Source organism: Vicugna pacos, chromosome 34 (assembly GCF_048564905.1).
Source record: "Vicugna pacos chromosome 34, VicPac4, whole genome shotgun sequence".
NCBI lineage: Eukaryota > Metazoa > Chordata > Mammalia > Artiodactyla > Camelidae > Vicugna > Vicugna pacos.
In genome coordinates this window covers 826,441-844,715 of record NC_133020.1, presented here as the reverse complement: position 1 = coordinate 844,715, position 18,275 = coordinate 826,441, and the positions used below count along the sequence as shown (strand labels likewise).

The 18,275-nt window shown below is 44.6% G+C and overlaps 1 protein-coding gene across 4 annotated transcripts in view; it reads right to left on the bottom strand.

Moving 5' to 3' along the window:
- Positions 1–12,256: 12,256 nt before the first annotated feature.
- Positions 12,257–18,275, bottom strand: part of LOC140691266 (phosphatidylinositol 3,4,5-trisphosphate-dependent Rac exchanger 1 protein-like) — a 70,814-nt gene continuing 64,795 nt past the window's right edge. For all 4 annotated transcript variants that reach the window (XM_072954356.1, XM_072954357.1, XM_072954354.1 and 1 more), the window contains 2 exons: positions 14,068–14,238; positions 12,257–12,346 (listed from right to left, as the gene is read on the bottom strand). The gene's annotated coding sequence lies outside the window, so the exon portion shown is untranslated. The remainder of the gene's footprint in view (positions 12,347–14,067; positions 14,239–18,275) is intronic.

Sequence of the window (18,275 nt, the reverse complement as noted above, 5' to 3'; positions counted from 1 at the left end):
TTAAATCCAACATTTTAGTCCCGAAGGGTCAGCTGTCTGGAAACTGCAACGTAATGTTTCACACCAAAGCTCTCTCATTTCCCATCGTAGTCTCCAAGCAGCCTGTTCATGTTAACTGCCCAAATTCAGTTGTAAGCTGCTCCCTCACTCTTTGAAGGGCCCACATTCTGTGACTGGCAGGTGAAATGAGCGACAGAGAGGGTCAGAGGATGACCACAGTTCCCACAGAGCAGGACAGACCTGGAAACACACGTGCCGTTACCTAAGGCGCTCAGCTGTGCGCAGGCCACCAGAGACGCTGCCAGGCGGGGGACGGTGCTTCTGTTTGAGGCAAGGTTGAGTCAAAAATCCAAGAGACACGTCACCAAGTCCACTGATGGACAGGAGAGGATGCAGTGATTGAAAAGGAGGTCTTTAGGTCCTAAAGAAAGGGCATTATGCTTTACACCAAAAATTGACACAACATTGTAAACTACACATCAATAAAAATATACATACACACACACAAAAAAAGAGAAAAAAACACAATAAACATCCCCCCAGTGGACCAGGTGAGGGCTCCCTGATAAGGAGACGCACTCAGTCCAACCAACAAGGGGTGGAGCGTGGTCAGAGAGGGGTACAGGGGCCTGTCACTGGCTAGGTCACATAGGTACATTCTGTACACTGACATTTTAAAGTCCAATGGCTTAAGAACGGCAACCAGCAAGAGCAGGGGAACACTGGGTGGGGAGGGGGGCTGACACCCTGACAGCTGGACAGCGGAGGTGGCTCACTGCAGCTCTGACCCTCGCCGTGGTGGGGCCCTGGGCAGTGCTGGCTCCCCACACAACAGGAGAAGGCGGCCCGCAAGGCACTCAGTGGAAATGCTGTGCATGTCCACTCTGAGAGATCAGCAACCTCTGGTGGCTGGAGGCCAGGCCCCTACTTACCCATGGCCACTGTCATGGGGTAGACGATGAAGTGCCAGCCCCACCCATTCACGGACCCATCGCTGATGAACTTCCACGTTAATGCATCCCCCGGGATGTACAGATCCCTGGGCCAGTCGGACTACTCCCACCCTGGTGGAGCAAAGAACACTGGTGTTGGGTTCACCCATCATCAGATCAACATCGACAAAGCAGAGTCGTCTGCATCCTGCCTGAAGCACAGCCGGCCCCTCCAGCCCACTCCTTACGTGTGTTCACCCTGTGCCCTCAACACACGCTGCACCAAGCAGTCGGGAAGCAGGGAGCAGGCAGGCAAAGCCCCATGGGAGGTGCTCACATGCACCCATGATACTGTGTGAGGGGCCTGCAGAGCCAGCCTCTGCCCACACCCAGGTCAGGGGCTGCAGGGAGGTTTCCTGGGGAAGGTGTGACATGATGGTGGTTCCCAGGCAATGTAAGAGAAAGCCCCAGCCTTCCACAAAGAAGGTGCAAGTATGCAAAGGCCTGGGCACAGGGGCAGCTCAGCATGGAAGAGCCATCTTCGGGAGGATGGAGCAGCCCAGCCAGGGCCTGGAGCCTGGGTGCCACGGGGAGCAGACATACAGGGCTGCAGCACACCACCCCAACCAGGCTTCTACTTAGAAGGGCCACGAGGCAACGGGCTGGGAGTGGCTCAGAAGGGATCTGGCTGAAAGCAGAGACACCGGGCCACATCTCACAACACAATTAAAACCACATCGATATTTGTCGAAATGCCAGAAAAAAATCCATGCTCATCTGTGACCACACCAGTTCATCTGACGTAACGTCCTGTGACGAAAATTTCATTGGGACACAGCCAGGCCCATCATTTATATTCAAGCTGTGCCTGCCTTTGCTACAGACGCAGAGGGGAGCAGATATGCCAGGAAACATTAGCAGATACTTGATCCAGATGAAGGACACAAAAAAGTCTGAAGGGATCACACCCACATATAAACAGCTGCACTGATGATTCTAAAAAGCCCCGTGAGAGCATTTAATAAGCCTCGGTATAGAGTGACTCACCCCTGCTCAGCCTCGGGGAGCCCATCAGCAGAGCAGGCAGAGGCCCACAGGTGACCGCTCCCGTCTGCTCCAGCGCTCTGTCCTCCCCACGCACAGAGCACACACTCCGTCTGGAGCCCAAGCCTCACAGCATCGATTAAAAAACAGATCCCTTCATGAAAGATCCTCTTATGAAGCTCTGTAGCATAAGCCTAACCCTCCCGCACTCTTTCCAGCACCATCTCCACTGTCTGGGTAAGGCCGGCCTCCTGGACGGCCTGTGTCCCCAACAAGGACCTGCTCTCACACCGGTCACCCAGGAGTCCCACCCATCAGGGGTGAGTGAGGTGCAAACATCCCTTGGATAATGATCTTACTGAAAGTACTGGCAGATAAAATCTACTGTATTTTGTGGATATTCACGTATTGTCCCTTCCTGAAATCTCACGTGAGAATGAAGCGGTTAACACTCTGTTCAGTAATGTTCACTGTTCCCTTCTACAGAAGCATCTCAACCTCCTTCCCACCTGACCGCACGGAGACAACCCCGCTGATGCTGCCCACGACTGTGAGGGTCATGGCGCTGCTCTGTTGAGCCCTGCCGGTCAGACTCCACCCTGAGTCCTTCTGCACCTGGAGGACGAATGAGTAGGAAACACAAAGCGACCGCTCCCGACCAGCACACCACAGGCAAGGCCCAAAGCCGAGACATACCGCACAGAAGCAGGGAGACTAAAATGATGCTTGACAGCTAATGAAGAGCAGAAAGTCAGGAAGAACTAACATCAAAAAATAAGAACTTAAGATTGACTCCCGCTCCCCCCGCACTGCCCCCCACAGAAGAGTCCCTGTGGTGAGCACACCAGAAGACACTTGCACTGGGCCAGCTGGTCTGGTGGCCTCACTTCTGGGCAAATTCTCATGCTGCAGCCCCAGCTGCAAGACCAAGCTTTATGTCCTGCCCCCTCCACTTACAGAGCTATGTGAGATCACACCCCTCAAGCACTTAGCATCAGGTCTAGAGTATTCTGCGGGACAAGTTAGGCTACAAAAGAATCAATGAAGGGCCAGATCTGGGCTATGGTGGAGGGAAGAAGTTGACAAATCCTCTCCCCACAAAACTATAAAACCACTCAAATTTTAAGAAACAGTGATTCCAGGACTCTTCAAATCAATTAAAGGCAAACAACAAACTGAGAAAAAACTGCTGCATTCGGGCAGGGACGGGGGAGCCTGGGGTGCTCCCGCCTGGGGCTGGTCTACGAGAGCTGGAGCACAGCCCGGCCAGGACGGGCCCCGCCTCCAGGGGCGCTCGCTGGTGCAGAGCAGGGGCAGCGCCTGGCAGAGATCCTGGGAGTCAGAGGGCGCCGAGGGCGACGGAGAACACGTGGGAGAGCCTGCCTCTCTGCTGGTCCGAGGAGTGGTGGGACTAGGCGGGTCCAGACCTAAGAAGAAGCCAGAGATCTAACAGGAAGATCCTGGAAGTCAGAGAGCAGAGAAGGGCTCAGTGAGGACATCGTGGTGGCCTGGGTGACCCAGGGCACATGAACTCAGGAAAGCGGGAAGAGTGGGGTACACACACAGGAAAACTGACAGAACACTGACTTCCATGCCCTCCCTGCCCCACCCCCACAGAGATCCATCCACAGAAGGGAAAATTCAGCAGGCTTGGGTGCTACACCAAGCAGAGATGGAGCAAATCCTAGAGGTCAGGCTAGAAAACAAAAATGAAAATAGAAAAGTGAAGCCATGACATCAGTAGCTATGTGACATTGGTAGGGAGATTTCAAAGACTAATTCCAGGCATGTTATAAAACAGTCCCAGAATTGTAGCAACATTTACAAATTAAAAAAAAAAAAGGTCAGAATCCAGATGACACAACACGATCTAAAATGTCCAGTTTTCAATAAAAAATTATGAGCTACACAATAGCACTGGAAAGTGTGAGACGTACTCAGGAAGACACTCAGTGAACAGAAACTGACTCTGAGGGGCCAGATGCTGGATCTGGCGGACAACACCTTCACAGCAGCTGTGATAAATATGTTCAAAGGATTCAAGAAAACCAGAGAAAGCATGATAACCAAGGAAAATATGGTAACAATGATTTAATGAAAAAAGCAGTAAGTTTTGAGGGTGGAAAGTACAAAGACCAAAATGAACAATTCACCAGCTGGACAAAGCAGCAGCTCTGAAATGACAGAAAAGAGAGTCACCACACAACTTGAAGACTATGCAATTTCTACCACTGTCTAACTGGAGAACAGGAGAAAAAAAGACTGAGTAAAAATAAACAAAGTCTCAAATACCTGGGAGACAACGTTCAGTATACAAACATATGCATAATGGGAATTCTGCACCTCCCCCACAAGAAAAAGAGGGAAGAGAAAAAAGGGGCAGAAAAAAATACTTAAAACACATACAGCCCCCAACCCCAAATTTGATGAAAAACATTCATCGACAGCTCCCAAAACTAACCAATCCCAAGTAGGATAAACACAGAGATCCACACCCCACACACATTAGACTGAAGCTGTTGAAAACCAAAGACAAGGAGAAAATCATGAAAGCCACGAGAGGAAAAAAAGACACAAAATGGCGATTATGACATCTCCTGAGAAACAATGAACGCAGGAAACCAGTGGGGTGACAAATTTAAAGTGATGAGGAAAAAAATTCCACCAACTCAGAATTCTACATCCAGCAAAACTATCCTTCAAAAATGAAGGCTAATAAACACATCCCCAAATATATGCATACTAAGACATGTAAATCCAACCACATCTATAATTACATTAAATGTGGATGGACCTAAGCATCTCAACTGAAAGACAAACATTAGCAGGTCGGATTAAAAAGAAAGCAAGAGCTAACTAAAAGGTGCATAACAAGAGACAAACTTTAGCCTCAAAGACATAAAAGGTTGGAAGCAAACAGTAACCATTAAGACAGCTGGAGTGGCTATACTAACATTACACAAAATAGACTTCAAGAAATGTTAACAGAGACAAAGAGGGACATTTCACAGAAAAAAAATGGGTCAAACATCAGGAATATATAACAGTTACAAAGATATGCACACCTAATAACAAAGACCCAAAACATGTGAAACAAACACTGATAAAAATGTACGAAGGAAACAGATCCACAGTGACAGTTGGGGATCTCAAAACCCAACTTGCAAGAGCTGACAGAACAAGTAGATAGAAAATCAGTAAAGACACAGACCATTTCAACAAGACCACCCAACACCTTGACTTCACAGACGTTTACAGAACACCCTCCTGTGCACCTCTTCATCTGACTATTCATCTGTACTCTTTTTCATATACTTTACAATAAACCAGTAAACATAAGTAAAATGTTTCTCTGAGTTCTGCGGGACACTCTAGCAAATTCATCAAACCCAAGGAGGGAGCTGTGCAATTTGGTAGCTTTTCTATAAAACGATGATGGTTCCTTCTACTGATGCGATGGCAGAAACAAAGCTGTTCTACAGGCAGGGACCGCCCCATTTACTCCCTGGGACCAGCCCTGAGTACCTGGTAGCTTCACTGAGCCACTGGAAGACATGTCATCTGCGTCAGGATGGCTGCTCTCCACCACCACAGGCTGGGAGGACAGGCGGCCACTCTGTGAGTCTCTGGTTATGTCCTCCAACTTGGTGACACAAAGCTCCAGCAACATATCAGCCACCTGCGGGAAGAAGCAGGGGACGAAGCATGAAGACGTCAGGATGCCCACTCTGATCCAGATCTTTCTGCAGGGATGACGCAGAGTGGAGCATTTGGGAGTCTGAGAAATCTACTTTAAATCAGGGCTCGGTTTCCTCACCTTGACAATCAAGGCAGCCCAGAGCTCACAGAGATGCTCGGAGAGACCTAGGTGCAAGTAGCCAGGAGGCACCTGACACACACAAGACACCGAGCACGTACCAAGTGATGAAACAAAACGCCTCTGATTACAACAGTTTCTCTTGATACACAACCTGGTGAGGAAAGTCTGCCTCAGAAACAAAACTATTAAGCGAAGGAACAGCACGATGATAAAAATGACCCAGATCCTAGAAGGCACTGGGGGTCAGACAGGAGGGGGCAGGCATGGAGAGGAACGACCAAGTCACCCAGGTCAATCAGCAGCAGACTCTCTGAAATGAGGGCTACAAATACGACCACACCTGGGGGGGGGGTCTCTTGAGCTGAGACGTTGAGGGTCAGCCCCCAGAACCACATTCTCCCTACAGTCCATAATGTTCTGATTGCATTTTAAAATTTTAGAGATTCACACCATTTCAATGGTTAACACTGCTGACTATAAACTCCCTGATTGCTATTTAAAAAAAGAGAGAGGGTATGTTATTACAGTAGCAACACAGTAAGTTCCAAAGCTTTTAATTTAGAAAAAGTAATAAAACTTTTTTATTCTGTACTTTTCAGAAATCAGTGATTATTTTTATCTACTTTTTCCTCATATCATATTAGATAACATATACATTAGCCTAGTTAGCAGTTTTACTAATGACAAACTAAGATCACTGCCATCTAGGCATTATCACTGAAAATTCTAATGTTTCTCTCTTTTTTAAAAAAAAGTCCCAAATACATAGGTCAGTGTAGGACACAGAAGTAGCATCTTGCCACTGGCCTGGCAAGTTTGAAGAGAATTCCATCTTTGTTTCTGTCTCCCCCTAAATCTGAGACACTGACAGCATCCAAGCTGAATGCACAGCCCACCAGGGCTCTTCTAGGGTTTAGAAACTTTCTCTACAAAGCCAGTCAGTGCCCCAGAAGAGGCAAATAAGCTCTGAGGAGAGGGTGACAGAGGGGTCACTGATGTGGTTCTGCCCTAAGAGCGCACAGGATCCGACATCATTTCTCGCACCCACCGAGTGTCTCTGAGGCACTTAACGACCTCTCAGAGCCTCAGCTTCCTTATCTGTAAACAAAGGGAACATCCACGTTCCATGCTGGTGAAGGCACCGAGAACCAAGCCTCGTAGGCTTGTGTACAACTAATGCTGGGCATCACTACTTTAGATCCAAGTTTGTCTCATTCCAACCTTTCCTCTCACAAATGCAGTAAACTTGTGAAAACAATGTTTTCAATTCACCTTGACATCATCTCTGAGAATTAGTCAATCAATTTGCCTCAAAAAATCAGAAAGTAGGAAACCTGTAACTTTTTAGTTCCTCCTGAATGCAATTAAGAAATAACATGCCCCTAAAATAGCTCCCAAACCATAACTGTGATTTCAAGACCACTCGGCCATACTTACGTACCTTACGGTGGTGGTGGTGGTGATACGGAGCTCAGAGAGACACCTGACAACACCCCTGCACAGAGCACATGGCATCGGCCTCCCTCACATGCCCAGTTCTGAAAAGGCAGAGAACAAGGCCACGGATAAGCAAGAGTCCTTCAGGAAGCCCAAGGGCTTCAGGACTGCTCAGCTCTGTTTCTAAGAGATACTGATACAGTACTGAGCGTACACCCTAGACTAGCCCCACGCAGCTACTGAAATATATATCCATAAAAAAGCCAAATAAAATGGTGCCTCAGGTGCACCAGCTACATTTCAAGTGCACAACAGCCCCTGTGGCCGGAGGCTGCCAGGCACAGAACATCACCACGGCCGGAAGTCCCACAGAGCCCAGAGCTAGCAAATGTTAAAACCTGTTTTAAATAGTTCACAGTTAAAATACTGTGGTATTAGAGCATAAAGAAATTAGATTAATGGAACAGAAAAGAGTCCATAAAGAGACCGAAATGCACACAGAAATTTAGAATATGATAAAGTGGTCTTCAAATGACAGGGGGAAAGATGCATGATTCAGTCAGTGATGTTGGGGCAGTATGCTTACTGCCTAGGAAAATAAAGCTGAATCCCTGCTTTTTCTCTCAAAAAGGTAAATATAGTAACAAAATGTCATAAAAATGATTAGAAGCAACCTGGGAGAATTCTTTAAACAGTATCATGTTGCTAGCGTATCTTCAGCAGAATACAAAATCTGGAAGTCATTAATGAAAAAAACTGGCAGATCCGACTCTGTAAAAATTAGACATTTCTAAATTCTAAAATACCAAAGCAATTTCAAAATGTAAAGCGAGAAGCCACTGCAGCACAGGAGACAGAGAGGGGACTCATTTTTCCCGGAGCCCTTCAAGCCCAGGACGGCGGCAGCACCTCCCGACTGCCTGCCTGCCCGCCCGTGGCTCACCTGGGGGCAGGCGGTGCCCATGCCGGACAGCACAGCCGAAAGCACATCCCTGCCTGTGTGCCCTGCCCGGCTGCACACAGACAGTTTGAGCAGGTCCAAGGTACACGTGCTGTCCGTGACCAGCAGACTGGCGAACTCATCCAAGGACTGAGGTCCTGGGTCTGATGCTTTATTTTGGCTTTCAACATCCTAAAAAGTCCAACAAATAAAATGAGGAAAGATGTGTCCAGAGATAAACAGTCACCAGTTTACCCATAAACTCCAAGGATACATCACAACTGCTGAGGAACTAGGGAGCTGATAAGGCATGTAAGACCATGAAATACTGTGAAATAATAGATGATAGGCCCCTAAAATCACCACCACCACGTACTGCGCTCTCAGGACCAAGTAACTACTTTACGAATTACCCACAGCAGCTGTCAGAGGAACGACAATTTATACCGTGATCACGTTCACACCACAGGTGCTCCTTATAAGGGGAGACTTGGAATGAAGTCACACCACATAAAATCTATCCCCGCCCCCACTCACAGGGGATGATTGGGAGTTTTCTATCAACTAAACTTGTACATTGCACTTTTACATATTTTTTCTACATCTTCCTCATAATTCCTCCCCAGGGTCTTATTTAACGGACGCACTGGTGTGTAACACATTGCCCATAATCTCTTGTTCCCGGGGCTCTTTGAGAAAGGAAAAAAGAAAGTGTGAGAGTCTTCTCTTCCTTTTCTCTTCCCCTTTTACTTCCCATATCACAGTGTCTCAGTTCAAACACACCACACCTGCGGTCACTGACCTCCCTTCCACATCAGCAGAGGAAACGGGCCGCCTGCCTGTATCTCCGCCCCCTCCACCCCTCCTCCTGAGGGTGCCCCGCCCGGGACAGCCATCCCCAGACTGCTGCCCACCACACGAGAGCCTCTTGGATGCTGGCAGTGGGACTCGGCCTACAGAAAGGAACAGGGAGCCATCAGTGCTGGGAAATCCCGTAGCTTTTGAGCTCAGGAGTGGGAATCACTGAGACCCCATGCTGAACAGGGGAGCACCTGGTTCCTTTCAGTCCCACAGGCAGAGTCCAGCTCGCCAGAGGAAGAACACAATGGTGGAGATGCCGCCTTCTCTCCTCCCTTGCTTTCGGGATCTCAGTGAAACCTGCCTGCCAAAAACTACTGAGCCGGGGAAAGCACAAGCCCCACTTAGGAACCTCAATCAGAATGGGACCCATCTGATGTGCAAACGCCATCAGTGCCCAAGTTGGCCCTAGAAACCAGCGCTCTCTGAGGTGGGAGCACAGTTTTTTCCTGTAAACAAACAGACCCTGCGCTCCCACCTCTTAGTGAAGACCTAGGAAATCAGCAAGTGAAACTCACCAGAAACAATGACATTCCAGAATCTCACTCGCTGAAGAGCAGCAAAACCATTCGGTGGAATATACGAATCGTATACAACAAGAAAATGTACCAACATTTTTTTGGTGGGGGTATTTGAGGGAAAAAAAGAGAGAGAGAAAAAGAGAGAGAGAGAGAGAGAGAGAACAAGTCTAAGGGAATTGCTAAAAAATAAAATCACTAGCTATATCTCCCTGAATGTGAATTATAGCCCAAAGCTAACATGAAGATTACTTTGTCATAATTTATGAATCAAACCAAAACTTAAATGGTAGGAATTTAGGGGAATACTCTGGATAATGTCTATGTCTCATAAATTGGTAGGAAGTAAATGACACCATTCCTCTTCTCCCTAAAAGCAAAAATTTCCCATAATTCAGAGTAACTTCTGCATTAAACCCTCATCCTAGAAGATTGCCAAGTATCAGAAGTTCAGTTCAGACACCTAATTTATAAATAGCAATTATTACCACAGGTGGTTGTGAATAATTCCCATAGGACATATTTCTGTCAGCAGTAACACCACAGTAAATCAAGAGTTCCAAATGTAATTGAAAATAATGTGTTTGTTCCCAAGCTGGACATGCTGGCAAGGAGACAGTGTGGGCAGGGAGAGGGGGCCTGGCACAGGAAGCACCTGAGCAGGCTTGGGAGGGCACCCGCTGGGAGGGTGGCTGGTGTGACAGAGCCAAGCTAAGTGGAAGGTGTCTCTGCTCTGGGCCAGCTGGCGTGGGGGGTAGGGTGGGGGAGGTCACAGGTCAAGCAGGGTGAGAGGTCATCCCTGCAGAGGGCAAACTGGTTCTGAGCACCATAAGCTGTGCAGGGGAAGGAGGTGCCCATGTGGGAGAGGAGAGGCGGCCAAAATGGGAGGCAGGCTACCTAAGGGGAAGCTATGGAACCATCTGTAAGGGGCCAGGCTTCTCATTTTCAGAGAAAAGTTATACACACAGAGGGGTGGAACGCCAGAATGAATCCTGTGCAGTTACTAGAATTGACTGTACTGCTAGGAACCAGTGGTTTCCAATACATGTAGATACATAACAAAGCAATCATTAATATGATCCACTAACTTAAATATATGAGTACATCTGAGTACACAGAGAACTGTGACCAGCAACCTCCCAACTGCAATGAGCACACGGAGGCCCAGACGTTGGCTACTAAACACCCTCCCCACTGCAAAGAACCAAGGCTTCTTGGAGGAACACCTAATTTCTGTGCTGGAGCATAAAACGTATTGTTGAGCCTAGAATTTTGTGTTGTGCCAGGAAACAAGGAAATAAAAGAATAATGGGAACATGTTAAAAGAATAAATAAAATTCTACCAAATATTTTAAAAAGTATTAGCAACAATCACTCACAAACTCTTCTAAAAAACAGAAGAGGAAGGAACACTGCCTAACTCATTCTAGGAGGCCAGTGTTAATTAGTTACCCTAACCATGCAAAGACCATAAGAAAACTACAGCTCAGTACACCTTATGAATACAGGCACAAAAATCAGCAACACAGCAAAGCAATCCAGCAACATACAGAAGTATTATACACCTAAAATACAGAAAGGGAGAGAGCAAGGATAAACCCTGTGGTGTTGGACTGAAATTGAAAGTACCGGTTTGAACCACTCATGGTTTTCATTATACAGATAAGATGTCAAGGGAGAAATCCTGGGTAAGTGAGCGTGTGTGCATGTCCATTTGCTGAGAGGGCCTAAACTCAGGACACCCAGGGGTAATCAGCTTACCAAGCTCCCAGATCTTGTTTCTAAATCCTAACGATCCACCAGTAGGAAACAAAGCTCCTTGGAGAAATGGCTGGTTCCGGGGCACGGCCAGGACAGGTGAAAGATGAGACTGGAACACACTAACGTGCCAGAAAGGAAGGAAATGCTCAGAGAGTTATGGGGAGACATCAGATGGACAAATAAGCCGAAAAGGGCTCCCCATGGCCAAGTCTGGGACAATTTGAGTGACAAATGATGAGAGTGACGTATGTCATTATTTGAGTAAAATAGGATCCCATGAATCTACACCAGTGCAGACAGAGGAGACAAGAAGGGAAAGTCCTCCCTTACAGAAGAATGACAGTCCACAAAGAACGATGAACGCTGAAAAATGACCACAGGACAACTACCACAGCAATGATGCACTCGGCTAGAATCATCACAGATACTACAAACTGGTAGGTGAAAATACGGTGAGGGACAAGATATCTGCACAGGCTCAAAGTGTTTCCCCATGAACACTTATATTACCATTCTCCTAATTTCCAGTGGAGAAACCTGGCAAACACTCCTGACCTAGTGGTAAGACCTCACACCCCCAGTGAGGCAGCACATCGCACATCTCACTAGGATGTGCTGGAAAGCACTCTGCATCATTCCTGTGGGGTTTCTGACAAAAAGGAAGGACTGAAAAAGTGTTCCATACTGAACACCAAAGAGACCACATTCAACCCTGGGCTGGGTCCTACTGATAAAGGACACTACTGGGACCGCGAGCAAAACCTGAGTAGAGTTAGAGAATGTAGGTGGACGGCACACAGGAGGGCACTGTGCTCTATCTCTACATCCTACTTCTGCAAGTTGTGTGTACATCTAAGATTATTTTAAAATAAAGTGGTAAAGAAGTAATCCCCTTGACCTCTTTGGTTTTGATGATGGTTTCTGCAATGATGCTGGCAGCTCCTGGGTCATCTGTCACCGGGATAAACGGCCAAGAAGCTGAGGAAGCAGACGGGGTCACTGTGCAGGGGGTCACAGCATCCTCAGAAGAGACACTCTAGTTCAAAAACAGAAGAGGAGAGACTCAGCAACATGGTACACTTCGCACCCACCTCCAAAAGCCTTATTAAATAAAGCCCTGTGGGCCAGCTGGAGTATCCCAGATTTTATAGATATAGCGAGGCATTTACACCACCAGTCACCACCTCCAGCACAGTCTGGGGCAGCCCTGCAAAGCCAAGCACATTCATACTCCAGGAAAACCTATTAATATTCACAACAGGTCACATGAAGATAAGCTCACATCTCTTCCTCCAAAGTAAGTTACAAAAACCTTTAGCTTTCAAAGCTTTCAGGTTTCAGAGCTGCAGATAAAGGATCATGGACTTGAGAGGAGGATACAGCTCAACTGGCAGAGTGCATGCTTAGCAGGCACAAGGTCCTGGCTTCAATCCCCAGTAATTCCTCTAAAAATAAACAAATTAACCTAATTACCTAATCCCCTCAAAAAAAGTTTTTTAAAAAAGAACTGTGGACTTGCGTTTAGCAACTTTTAAAAAGAATAACCTATTTCCACTGAAGCACTAAAAAAGCCTCCTGTTAAAATGGAGTATTTTCTCATTCAAGCCAAAACTCAGCAGCAGCACAAACACTCTGCGTTAAGGGAGAGAGTGACGTGAAGCAGCTGCCTCCTCCTTCCTGATCTAAGGCTGCGTCACTGCTCTCCCGTGCGCTTTTACCTCCCCTCTCTTTTCTTGCCATGGATTGGGATCCAGCCTGTCTTCAGTATCAACAGCCAGCACACATACCTCTGCATTCATGGGACTGGCCACAGCAGACACGTAGGAAGGGGGTGCCGAGGAAGAGAACGAGGGACACTACACTGGGGCTACCATGCTGGTGGGCATCAGGGCCCCCGACCACAGAGTCTCTGTCAGGAGAGCGAGCCAGGCCTGGGGGAGCTGCCCGTCACCACCGCGGGGCAGCAGGGTCGGGGCAGGACAAGCACTCACCAGAGCACTCACTTATATAGGGTAAGTATAAAGGAGTTTTAGAGAAAAAATGGATGTTACTACTATGTATCCCCTGGCTAAAAGCTAAAATATTCAGTCCTGATTGTATTTATTGAATCACCACAGTGAAGACAGGAGAAAAACTGCCAACATAAAAATCCAAGCAGAAAAAGCCTCTGACTGTCCCCAAGAAATCTCCCTGGGTTGGTGGAGGTCGGGGGTAATTTTGTGTTTACTGAAAGCCAAAGACCAAAGGCGCCTCACACGAGGCAGCCAGGACTAGTGCTCTCTCAACGACTGAGTCAAGTTCCTGTGTGAGTATTTCTTTCTATGATCAGGCCCGTAGCCAGGATACACGGACAGATGGGCCGCTTCCTCAGGCTGTGAGAAAACAGGAGCAGAAGGACGGAAAAGGTAACACTGGCCAAACTCTGTCTTATCAAGACTGAAGGGGAGGACAAGGGCCTAAAACCTTACTGTGCATCAGTACCAACTAACTCTTCCTCTCAACCCCCCAAATCAGTTTAGAGGGTTTTGGCCATAAAGAATAATGAAAATGTTCTTTAACTTGATTTTCTAATTGGTATTTCAACTTCATTTAAGAAAGCACAAAGATACCATCATTCACGAAATGGTATCTGACATAAAACTCACAATATTTAGAGACATGAACCTAACATTCTCCTAGACATTTGATCAATCAAAAAATTACAAAACCCTGTGCTTACATAATCGTGGGATTTCAAAACTCAGCAAACAAGCCTACCTGGCACACGTGACTTGCAGGGCCGTCAGTACATGAGACAAGGCTGCTGTCTGGCCAGATCCCCATCTAATGACAGGAGGATCATGGCAAGAGAAGGGCGATTTGGTTTAGAATTATTTGTACCATTGATTTTACTACCGGCAGCAGAAGAATCAGCACCTGAAGGCACACCTGAAAAAGAAAAATAAAGCTTCGGTTCAATTCTTAAGATTACAGTTTGCTCTATTTCTATAATTTGACCTCCTGTAATTTGTAAAACACATTACAGTATGCATTTTCCTATTTCACAGATTTAAGTATCAGGTTCATTTTTATCTTTCAGAGTTAAAAAATATACTTCTCCAAAGAAGCCACTTACAGCAGAGGTTCACTGTAACTGCAAAAAAATGTAAATCCTTCTGCAGAATGCACTTGCAGCAATTCAGCTGTACAGAAGTAAGCTGTGAAAACACTACCACAATAAACTATTTGTGTGTTTGCCTGTCATTGAAATGCAAGACAAAAAGTAATCTAAAGCAATAGCAAAAAGACAAGACTTTACAATATACAGTCTTAGTGGATACGTGTTCCAGCTCAATGCCCTCAGGGTTCCCAGACTTCAGCAGAGGGAAGGAACCAGGTGGACCCAGCGGTCTCTCTGGGCACAGGAGGTAGAGCTCAGAGCCAGGGAGTGCAGCGTGGCCAAAGCTCATACTGGATGCAAGAGGAAAGAACTGCCCCCTCACCCAGGCGCCCCCTCACCCAGCTGAGGATGCAGCAGAAGCTGATGGGTGCCTACATGAGAGGGCACTGCCCCAAGCCAGAGAACCAACTGCAGGAAAGGACTGTGCTGGGGCGTGCCGGCTGGGAGGGCACAGAGGGCCCGGCACGGTGCCTGCTCCCATCAGCCAGGTGGGAAGACCTCACCGTTCACCAGGCACTGAGTAGAACAACTAGCCCCAGACTAACATCAGGACTGAACCCACTTAACAAATCCAAACCAAGATCCAAAGGGATCACACTACTTCAGAGTAACTTAATTATATCTATGCTCAAGAAAGTTATAGACATACAAAAATCTCCAGAAACATTCAGAGTAAAATTTACAATGTACACCAACTAATTAAAGTTACCAGGTGGGCAGAAAGGCAGGAAAATATCTGTGATTCAGAAATAAGAAAAATCAATAGGTCTGAACAATTCAGAACTGACACGTATCTTACAACCAGCAGGCAAATTAAAATACTTATTATATCGGTATTACATATGTTCAAGAAGAGAACCAGAGACATGGAAGATAGAAGAACACTCAAATCAAATTTCTAGGGGAGGATGGGGGGGATGGGTATAACTTAGTGGTAGAGCACGTGCTTAACATGCATGAGAGGTCCCAAATTCAATTCCCAGTACCTCCATCGAAAAAAATAAAAATAAAAATAAATTTTAAAAATAATAACAACTTTGACCATACTTCAATAAAAACAAAGAGTTAATAGGTGACCAAGTTTTAGCTCTTTATACAAAACTCTAGAGAGGAAGCTACAATGTCTGAGACCAAAACAGTTTGGTAACATTAACAGCGTATTAGAAAATGAAGAAAAGACTACTTTATTTGAAGATACAGCATAGAAACTATCCAAAATGAAATACAGAAAAAAAGTTAAAAAATGAACAAAGCGTCAGTTATCTGTGGGATAACTTCAAGAGACCTAACATACATGAAAACTAGACCTCCCAAAAGAGAGGAGAGAGAGAGGTACAGAAAAATATTTTTGAAGAAACAATGAAAAATTTTGCAATTTGATGAAAATTATAAACTCAAAGATCCAAGAAGCATAATGAACTATAAGTACACCAACCATGAAGATAAAAACCAGGAAAATCAAGAGAAAATCCTAAAAATAGTCTGAGATAAAAGACACATTAGGTACAGAAGAGCAAAGATAATGACAGCAAATTCTCAATGAAAATAATGTCAACCCCAAATTTCATACTCAGCTAAAATACACTGTGAACACAGAGCAAAACAATGACTAGTTCAGACATAAAAAGCTGAAAGGATGAACTCCAGATCTGAGCTACGAGACATAATAAAAGAAGTCCTTCAGGGAGAGCGAAAATGACGCCATATGGAAGCCTGGGTCTCCACAGGGGAATGAAGAGCACTGGAAAAGGTAACCACATGAGCAAATGCAGAGACATTCTTTTATTTACCTTATTTACAGAGATAACCTAGTGTGTAAAAAAATTAATTAAAAAATACAATGAAGTTTACAACAGACACAGAAATATATAATAGCACAAACGCGGGACGGGAAGAAATAGAAATGCACTAGTGTATGATTTACTTACTGTATGTGAAACAATGTAATATCACCTGAAGCTAGACTATGATAAGTTACATGTGCATGATTTACATCCTAAAGCAATCACTAAAATAATTTAAGTCAGAGCTCAAAGAAAACAAAGGAGAAAAAACAAAGTCATAATGAACAATTAATTCAAAGGAAGAAAAAGAGAAGGAAGAGAACAATGAACACTTAGAACTAACAGAAAACAAATAGCAAGATACTGACAGAAAACAAATACATCAAAAATCATATTAAATGTAAGTGGAATAAATACCCCAATAAGAGACTGTCAGAGAAAAAGATTAAAAACCAAAATCCAACTATACGTTGCCTACAAGGAAGCTTCTTTTAATGTAAAGAGATAAATAGGTTAAAGGTAAAAGAATGGAAAAGATGTACCAGAGCTTGTCATGGTATATGGAATATCATGGTTTAAATGCTATATAGCATTGATCAAAAGAAATGTTATTATATCATATTATCTGCATTAGTGTCAGACAAATTTGATTTTAAAGCAAAAATTTCAAAGCAAAGGGATAAAGAGGGTAACTGGTCATGATAAGAGCAGTCAATTAATCTAGAAAAGAAAAACGTCTCCTCAGAAAAGCAGGAAGAGCCTAAGCCAATGACCGAAGCTTTTAGAAACAAAGACTTAATACAGATGAGAGCAGAGTTCAGCGAGATAGAAAACAGAAAAGCAATGGAGAAAATCAAGGAAACCATAAGCTTGTTTTCTGAAAAAAATTTAGTAAAACTGATCAACCTCTAGACAAACTGGAAAGAGAAGACACAATTACCCACATAAGGAATGAGCGCTGACATCACTACAGTCTGCAAATGCTAAGAGGAAAATAAGCAAACATTGAGGCCAACCTCATACCAATAACTTCAACTTCCATCAAAGACAGAAACCTTACTAGAAAAAGAAACAAGATAACCCTGAAGCTATTTAAAGGAACTAAATTTGTGGTTAAAAAATAATAAAGAAACCACACGACGAAAACTCTAGGCCCAGATGGTTTCACTGGTGAATTCTATTGAAATAATGCCAATTCTACACAAATTAAAAAGGAAAACTGAAGTTGGAACATTTACCACTTTATTCTATGAGGCCAGCCAGAGAATATTAACAGAAAATTGCAAATATCTATCATGAACAGAGAGGTAAAAGTTCTTAACCTCATTTTTTTTTTTAGCAAACCAAATACAAGGTACAAAAGAATAACCCGTAAGTCAAAATTAAAGTCTGAAAAGAAATTTTTAAAATATATAAAACTGAATGAAAAAGAAACTACAACATACCAAAATTGGAGACATGTAGCTAAAGCAGTAGTGAGAGGGAAATTCATGGTACTGAAAGTTTACGTTAGAAAAAAGGTCTCAAATCAATTATTTAAACTCTCACGTCAAAAAAACTAGAAAAAGAATAGAAAATAAACATAAAGCAAGGATAAAGATGAGACTAGAAACCAATAAACTGAAAACAGACAAACAACAGAGAAAAATCAAAGAAACAAAAAAGCAACAAAACCAAGAGTGGCTTATTCAAAATATGGAAGACTGACTCAAAATGCTGTACACGAATATCCATAGCAGGTTTTATTGGTAACAGCCAAAAATTAGAAGTAATCCAAATGTCCGTAAAAACAGCAGTTCTATTTCTACACACTAGCAAGGAGCAACTTGAATATTTCTAGATAACAGCAAAGAATAAAACAAATTTTTAAAATACCATTTGTAACAGGATAAATAATATGAAATATTTAGGAATAAATATAACAAAAGATATGCAAGATCTGTACACTGACACTGCAAAACACTGCTGAGAAATAGGAAAGATTTCAACAAATGGGGAGAAGTACTACATTCATGGGTTGC